At 40.0% G+C, this 7,717-nt stretch overlaps 1 pseudogene; it reads left to right on the plus strand.

Moving 5' to 3' along the window:
- The first annotated feature begins 4,233 nt into the window (after positions 1–4,233).
- On the plus strand, positions 4,234–4,327 carry LOC147523943 (small nucleolar RNA R71; annotated as a pseudogene).
- Positions 4,328–7,717: the final 3,390 nt, after the last annotated feature.

Genomic DNA, 7,717 nt, shown 5'->3' on the forward strand with positions numbered 1-7,717 from the left:
GGGAGAGGTGCAACAGACTTCCCTACTCCCCTAATCATGCTAAGTAAAACTCCAAGATGCAGAACTCATACTTACGCTCTGGAGTATCCATAAGATGTGGAGGCGATTCGGGCCGATGTCGCCGACCTTCTCCTTCCCGGGACGTTCGACCAATCCATCGAAGAAGTAGCCGGTGGTTGGTTCTATGGAAGCTCGACGAACACAATGCGACCTCGCATTGTAGTTCCCTTCAATAACTGTCTCGTTCATCAATGGCTCTACCCCGTTATGTTGGGACTTCTGTAACGTGACATCCAGATGGATTCTAGGCAGAATGCCTAGAATCTCAGCCAAGAACCCAGTCGTCACCTCCTTCCTCCTCTTCGCCACCACAACAAAAATCCTAGTCCCTTCCAACTCCCTCGTATTGTAGAACCGTCGGACTAAGTCCTCGTGGTAATAGGCTTCAGTCGAGTACCACAAGCTATTCCAGTCTCGACTGATCATTTCGTCACCGTAAAACGGCGCGAAGTGGTCGGCTGTAAAAGCTTGCTCTGGTAAAATTTGGCGTTGTTGAGCCATTGGTGTTTGGAATGTAGTGGGGGTTTAAATGGGATGTGGTGGTGGAGTGGTGGTGCGGCAGTTCAAAATTTGATATTTTCGGTGGTTTTTGGTTATTTAATTTGGTGGAGGTGGTGGTGGAAAGCTTTTAGATTAGATTTGAAATAGATTTGAACTTTGGGCGTAGGTAAATTTAGTTTCCTTTTATTATTTTTTTTTTTTAGGTTTTGTTTGAAGCTTTGTTAATGGCGGTTTGTAAAAAAAAACGATGAACTGATGGTGAAGGTAAGGGCGCGGGTGCGCTGTCGATGGGCGCGGGTTGGGCCCAAGCCCAAATCGAAATTTGTGAATTTTTCGGTTTTTTCGCGAAACTTCAAATCAAAATTGCCGCTTCGTTACCGCTCCGATTTTTGCGAATGAGATATGCAAATGATCAGGAGAGAATTTCCAATCCAATGATCCATAAAACACTCTATTCCGACTGTGGATGACATATAACATAGTATAAAATGCCTCGAAGTGCGTGCATGACATACGTTATGCGAACGATTGAACTCTACATTCATAGATTGTGTCAACCCGAATCGGAATACAATTAAATGGCCTAAGCAATTCTAATGGGACATAAAATATTTTAGGACGGAAACACGAACACCCCACCCCCAAACAAATTTTTTTACAACGAAGCTTAGAAAATTTGTTTTTAGCAGTGGATCTTTTAAAGTCAGATTCCCGAGACTTCCTATATTACTATGTTTATTCTTTAATATATATTTATATATTTTTAATTTTAAAAAGAAAAACAATAAACAAGAAAGACATAATTCACCCCATAGAGAAACATGACTCAAAAATCGGAGAAAATATGCAAGAGTGGAAAACGTGAATTATGTTTAAACGTGGACTTAGGATCCGGGACTTACAGCCACACACTCCGTAGGGAGGGTCCGGTTACCTTAATGGTGCACTCACCAATATATGGAAATGAAAGGAAATGCACCAAACACAAAAGTTGAGTCGTTTATAGTCAGATACTCGAGACTTTATCTAAACATATGTATGAACATGCAGTTTATCATATATCAACAACCGAAATAATTGTGGATCATTCCATAGATAAATATCATAGAAAATATATCCAAACACAATCAAGCACCAAGATTTCCTATGACGCAACCTAGTGAAATGAAAGCGAAGTCAGATAACCCTAGTACATAACGTAGCATGCACCTTCTTTTTCATTTTTGAACGAGAGAGTGTCCTAGTGAATAAGTGTGAAAGAGTGAATGGTTGTGGAGAATATGGTGGATATGGGTAAGTTGTAGAAGGAAAGCATGTAAACAATGAGGATGTGGGTTTAGCACAAAACTCATTCATGGTGTAGTTAGGGACTGTCTCAAGTCTGAAAATGAAGGTGTCAAATGCTTTTGTCTTCTGAAGTATTTGTTTACTAGGTGAATTTAAAAAATTATGAAGTACAGAAGAAACAACAGGATCGAGTGCAAACTCGAGATTCCTTTGAAAAGGTGGAAGGAGGGGAGTCGAGGTGGATGTTGTGCAAAGTAGTTCTTGATAGGGTGAATCATCACCTGCTATAAGAAACTCATCGAATTGCTCATCTAGATTGGTCATATCCACGTTACTATGATAGTCATCTACATCTTTGAGAAAGTCATCTATCTCATCCTCATCCGTCATATGTGTATCGACTAGTGTAGGGATGGAAATGTTAGAGTCTGAACTTCCAAAGGAAAGAAATTTGGGCATATGATTATCAGGGAACGTGTTGTTGAAATAATCTCGAGCAAAGCTCTCGATCATGCTAACCTCTCCATCCATAGATCTAATCGGTAATCGCTGTGTCTTTGTTTTAAAAACATTGACTTCAATAGCAAGATGGCCAAAAGACATGGACATTGAACCATCGCGACAATTAATGAGCGCATTGGCAGTTGCTAGGAAAGGACGCCCTAAGATGATCGGGATAGAGTCATTAACAACTTCTGTATCTAGGATGACAAAATAAGCCGGATAGTAAAAATCCTGAATTTTTACCAGAACATTTTCGACGACTCCCTTAGGATACTTAATAGACCGATCAGCTAATTGCAACGTCATTTTAGTGGGTTGCATCTCATCTAGACCTATTTGTCTATACAAATAAAACGGGAGTAAGTTAACACTATCCCCCAAGTCTAATAACACGGTCGTCGTATAAGAAACTCCTAAGGTGCATTGTACAGTAGGACGACCAGGGTCCTTGTACTTAACAATTCCATTATGTTCCGATAGAGTTGGGAATTGTTATGTTAAAAGCGTCTTTTGGTATATTGGTCTTACGCCTAGTAGTACACAACTCCTTAAGAAACTTAGCATGGTGTGGTAGCTTTTTAATAGCTTCGAGGAAAGGAAGGTTTATAGTTAGATTCTTGAAAACATCCCTAATCTCCTCATAATTAGTATCCCTAGTTAACACGGCTAATTTTTGTGGAAACGGTGGTTTCTTTCTATATTTAGCAATAGTATCACCGGATGTTTAACCGTGGCTTTTCTGTTTCTTAGGTTGTGTTGGCGGGCACCTCTACAGTGGTAGGCTCTTCAGTTTCTATTTCGGTATCTAGTAAAATAGAAGGTGTAGGGGCTACTGGTGGGGTACCTATAGGCATAGTTACTTTGTTATCAACCACTCTGCCAGAACGAAGAGTGGTGATGGCCTTTAGCTCACCTACATTTTCATATTCATTACTAGTATTATCGGTTATCTCAAAGGCTGTACTTGTTGTTTTAAGATTAGGTATTTCGTGACCTGGAAACACACCTTTGGGTTGGGCTTTATCTTGAGCCAACTGTTGGGTTAAATTATTAACATATTGTAGAAGCTGTTGGTTAGATTGAGCCATGGTTTGGAAAAGTTTTTGGCTCACTTGTATGAAGGTGTCAAGACGATCCGGTTGTGTGGGCGTAGTAGTCACGGGTGGTGTGACTGGAACTATTTCACGTGAATTATTTATGGGTGGATTTTGATATTTATTATTTACCGGAACGATACCTCTATTAGCATTATAATTATTATAACTACCTTGACTTTGTGCTTGACCTTGTCGAGGTTGCACTTGGTTGTTATAATTATTAAAATTACCCTGCCCATGTCCTTGTCGTGGTGGAGCTTGGTTAAAACCTTGTGTTGGCCTAACATATTGATTATTGTACACTGGAGGTGTGACGTGTTGGTTATTTCTCCAACCGAAGTTGGGATTTTGTCTCCAAGGGGCGTTAGGTTCACTATTAATGGAACAAGCCTGTTCATAGGCAATAGGACAGTGTGAGTCGGGATGCTCAGGGCTCCAACAGAAACTACATGGATTTGAATTTACATTCATGACGGGGATTGGCTTTTGTTAAACAGAAATGGCCTCTACCTTTTTAGTGAGTGATTCGATTAGAGTTTTAAGCTCGGGATCGTGTTTAATTTCAAACATATCGGCGGCCTTAACTGTATTTAATGAACTAGCGGAGCGGTGGATATCATCATTACCCCCCCAGTTGTTATTTCGCTTAGTTTGATCCTCTAAAAATTTATAAGCCTCCGAGGCTCCTTTACTTAAGAAACTACCCCCATTCATTATGTCTAGGACTTCTTTATGGTGGTGTAGAAGTCCTTTGAAAAAGGCACGAACTAACGTGTCTTTCGCTAAATTATGATGTGGACACTCTATAAGGAGATCGGTGAAACGATTCCAAGCCTCTGAAAATGATTCATGAGGATTTTGTTGAAAGAAATGAATCTTGGAAAGCATCTCATCCGTCTTTAGGGGTAGGTAAAAATGTTCCATAAACAATTTGAACAAGTTTAGCCCACGAGTCCACGTAATTAGGCATTTGGGCTGTTAACCAAAGACGCCGCCTTATCGGCTAAGGTGAAAGGAATACCCGAAGTTTAATTTGTTCCGCACCAACCATAGGATGGTGGAATGTTGTTAGGACTTGTTCAATCCCTACGATGTAGCCGATAAGGTTTTTCATGGTCTAATCCATGAAAAACAGGTAACAAATTAAAAATATTTTGGGGATTCGAAATCCCCAATCGGTCCGCTAGAACGATGTAAGATTTGGGGCTATCGCTCAAGGCTTTTGTAGAAGTCGAGAGAGGAGTCTCTTCTTCATCGGGCATTGTGTCAGGTGATGTGTGTGAAATAGTAGCTAGAGGTGTAGTGGGTGGTATACTAGATAGACTTGTTTGTTGACGTTGTTGTGTAATTATGTTCTGTGTTTTTGTTCGGCCTGACCTTAATCTCATACAAGGCTAAAACCAAATTTAGCTAAACACATCAACACTCCAAAAAATTCTGATATACTAGTATAAACCTCTAACAGGAGATGCGAAGTGTGGAAGAAAGGAATACCTGATTGCATCCTTGCTTCGCTTATGAATAGCGTCTTGTTTACGCGTGTTCAGTGTATATAACAAGTTAGAACACTAAAAAACTTGAAAAATCAAAGTTTGAATCAAAACTGTAGAATTCCGGAAAAATTAGCAAAGGGCTGGTGCGGCTCATAGAAGTATGGTCGCTCGGGTAATTTTCAAATTACAGTGTTTTTAGGGGCGGTCGCTCCACATGGGGCTGGTCGCTCGATGTTCAAAGCTATAGGGTAGCAGAGTGCTTCGGTGTGTAATTCTCATTGAAATTTTCAACGATGAAACGGAAAGCCACAATATGAATCAAACACGGGTGGGTGGGTGAAATGGGACTTTTAATAAAAGTACTTACACTACGAAAACAATGCGAAAGTGCAACTAAGATGGCAGCGGCGCCATTTGATAATACGTAAAATTGAATAGTTTTACCTACGAAATAAAGCGATGAAACTCTATACGAAAGTAAAACTACACACTATTTTATTATGCCTATATTATCAAAGAATTCTACTCTCAATCCTATGAGATATAGTGGAGTAGAGTGATTCGTTCCACTCCTAGTCCTTCCGCATGGTAATATTTTCTAAGTATAAATAATCTACTTTAAATCTAATGAGAGATTTACGAAAAGGCAACTAGACTACGATGCAACTACCCACAAGATGCACTAGTCGACTATCAGAACAAATATGGGAATGCTACGTTGATTCGATGATAAGGAGTTAGAGGGGGATTGATTCCACCTTAACTCGACTTAATCCTATTAACGACGAATCGTCATAATCCGAATTGAATCGCCAGCGAGAACAATTGGTTCTTCCTAATCCCTAATTACACATGGCATTCCTACCAATTCAAAACTAGCATGTGAACGATTAAACCCATTCTCATGGTGAACTAATCGTTTCTAGAGTGGAAAGGAAATTACGGCGATTCTAACGATAGTGGAATCAAGCTTTCATCAAGGCTTCTCAACCCCTCTAATGGAGGTTTAGCGAGAATCATTACTTAATCATTTCTAATTAAATTTAAACTAAACATGATATAAAGAATTGAAATTTACTAATCTAAATTAAACAATAATTAAAATCTAATTAATAACTAAGAATTGAATAACAAGTAATAAATTAATCAGATCTAACACAAATGTAAATGACAAGAATCAAAATTTAACAACTAGCTATTTTATTAATCAAACTAATTAAGAGTAATGATTCTAATAGTTTAATTAAAAACAAGAATTGGATTTGAAATTAAACTTAATTAAAATAATTAAATCTAGATCTAGAAACTATTCTAATGGCTACTTTCTATTCTAAACTCCTTTATTTTCTAACCTAAAAATCCACTATTCTCCACTAAAAAATCTACCATTAACAAAGAGCTAAGCTTTGGTTTTTATACTTTCAGATCCAAAAATCGTGCATGGGCTTGGAGCCATGTTTTGGGCCAGAGAATCAGGCCCAAAACCCAATTCTTTCAGTCCAAAAAGGCCTCTTCAGCTGCAGTTGGCTTCAACAGACTTTTCGTCCACTTTTGCTCCTCTAATTGGGTCAAGGCTTGGACCATTAGAAAGCTCTTTCCGAGCTGGTCGTTTTGACATAAGGTAGGCCCCATTCTGAGGTCTGAGTCCAAAGATATGGCCTTCGGAAGTTCTGCTGACTTTGTGTGCTGTTTCTGCCCACGTCGACTTTTTAGCTTTTGACCGGGCTTTAGAAAGGCTTTGTCTTCTTGAATTTTGGCCTTTAATCACGGAACTCCTTAGTAACCGACCTTTGCTCCTTTATCTCGCTAAAGTGGCACATTTCTGCACATAATGGACTTTGAAGCCTGAAATGCATAAAAACACGTAATCAGTGTTAACTCTTAATTATTACTCACATAATTGGTCTAATAGTATGACTATTACAGGGTTAAAACTACGGTTTTGGGCTCTTATCAAAGATGCGTTGGTCATCACAGTAGCAATGGGCAATTACATGGTGAAGAGGGTGTTGATAGATTGTGGCAGTGCAGTGGACTTGTTGTTTAAAGGAGCGTTGGAAGAAATGGGGATTGATCATAGGCAGTTGAGGCCTCCGCGAACTAATTTATACGGGTTCAATGGGAGCATGACGGAGCCTATGGGAGAACTCTTGATGCCTGTAACCACAGGTCCAGTGATAGTATTTGCACGGTTTATGGTGGTAGATTCTTCTTCTCAGTACAATGCAATTTTATAGGGAGGCGGTGGATTCACGAGATGAAGGTCGTCCCGTCAACATACTATCAAGTGATACGGTTCCCCACCCCAATGGGTATGTATGAGGTTCGTGGAGATCAAGTGACGGCCAAGAACAGTCACAGGGGTATAGTGAAACGGTTGATCCGCGGTCCGGAAGAAAAGAACTGGAACCCGAGGAAGCAGCAGGCATAGCAATTACAGTGCGCTACAATGGAGGAAAAGGGGGAGGCAACTGCAGGTCCGAAGATACTGGACGAGATTGAAGTAGTTAATATTGGAGGGGAGGATAAGAGTTTCACCACAGTAGGATCTAGCTTATCGGAGGAATGCAAAAGTAAATTAATACAATTCTTGTTAGAAAACAAAGACGTGTTTGCATGGTCAATTGAGGAGGTTATGGGATTGGATCTGGAGTTCGCGTGTCATCGGCTACACATGAAAGAGGATGCAAAACCAGTGAGGCAGAGGATGCGGACCATTAGACCAAAGTATGCAGAGGGCATTCGCGAGGAGTTTGCATGGTTGAAAGGAGCCGG

This window comes from Coptis chinensis, chromosome 1 (genome assembly GCF_015680905.1).
Source record: "Coptis chinensis isolate HL-2020 chromosome 1, ASM1568090v1, whole genome shotgun sequence".
In the NCBI taxonomy this organism is placed as follows: Eukaryota; Viridiplantae; Streptophyta; class Magnoliopsida; order Ranunculales; family Ranunculaceae; genus Coptis; species Coptis chinensis.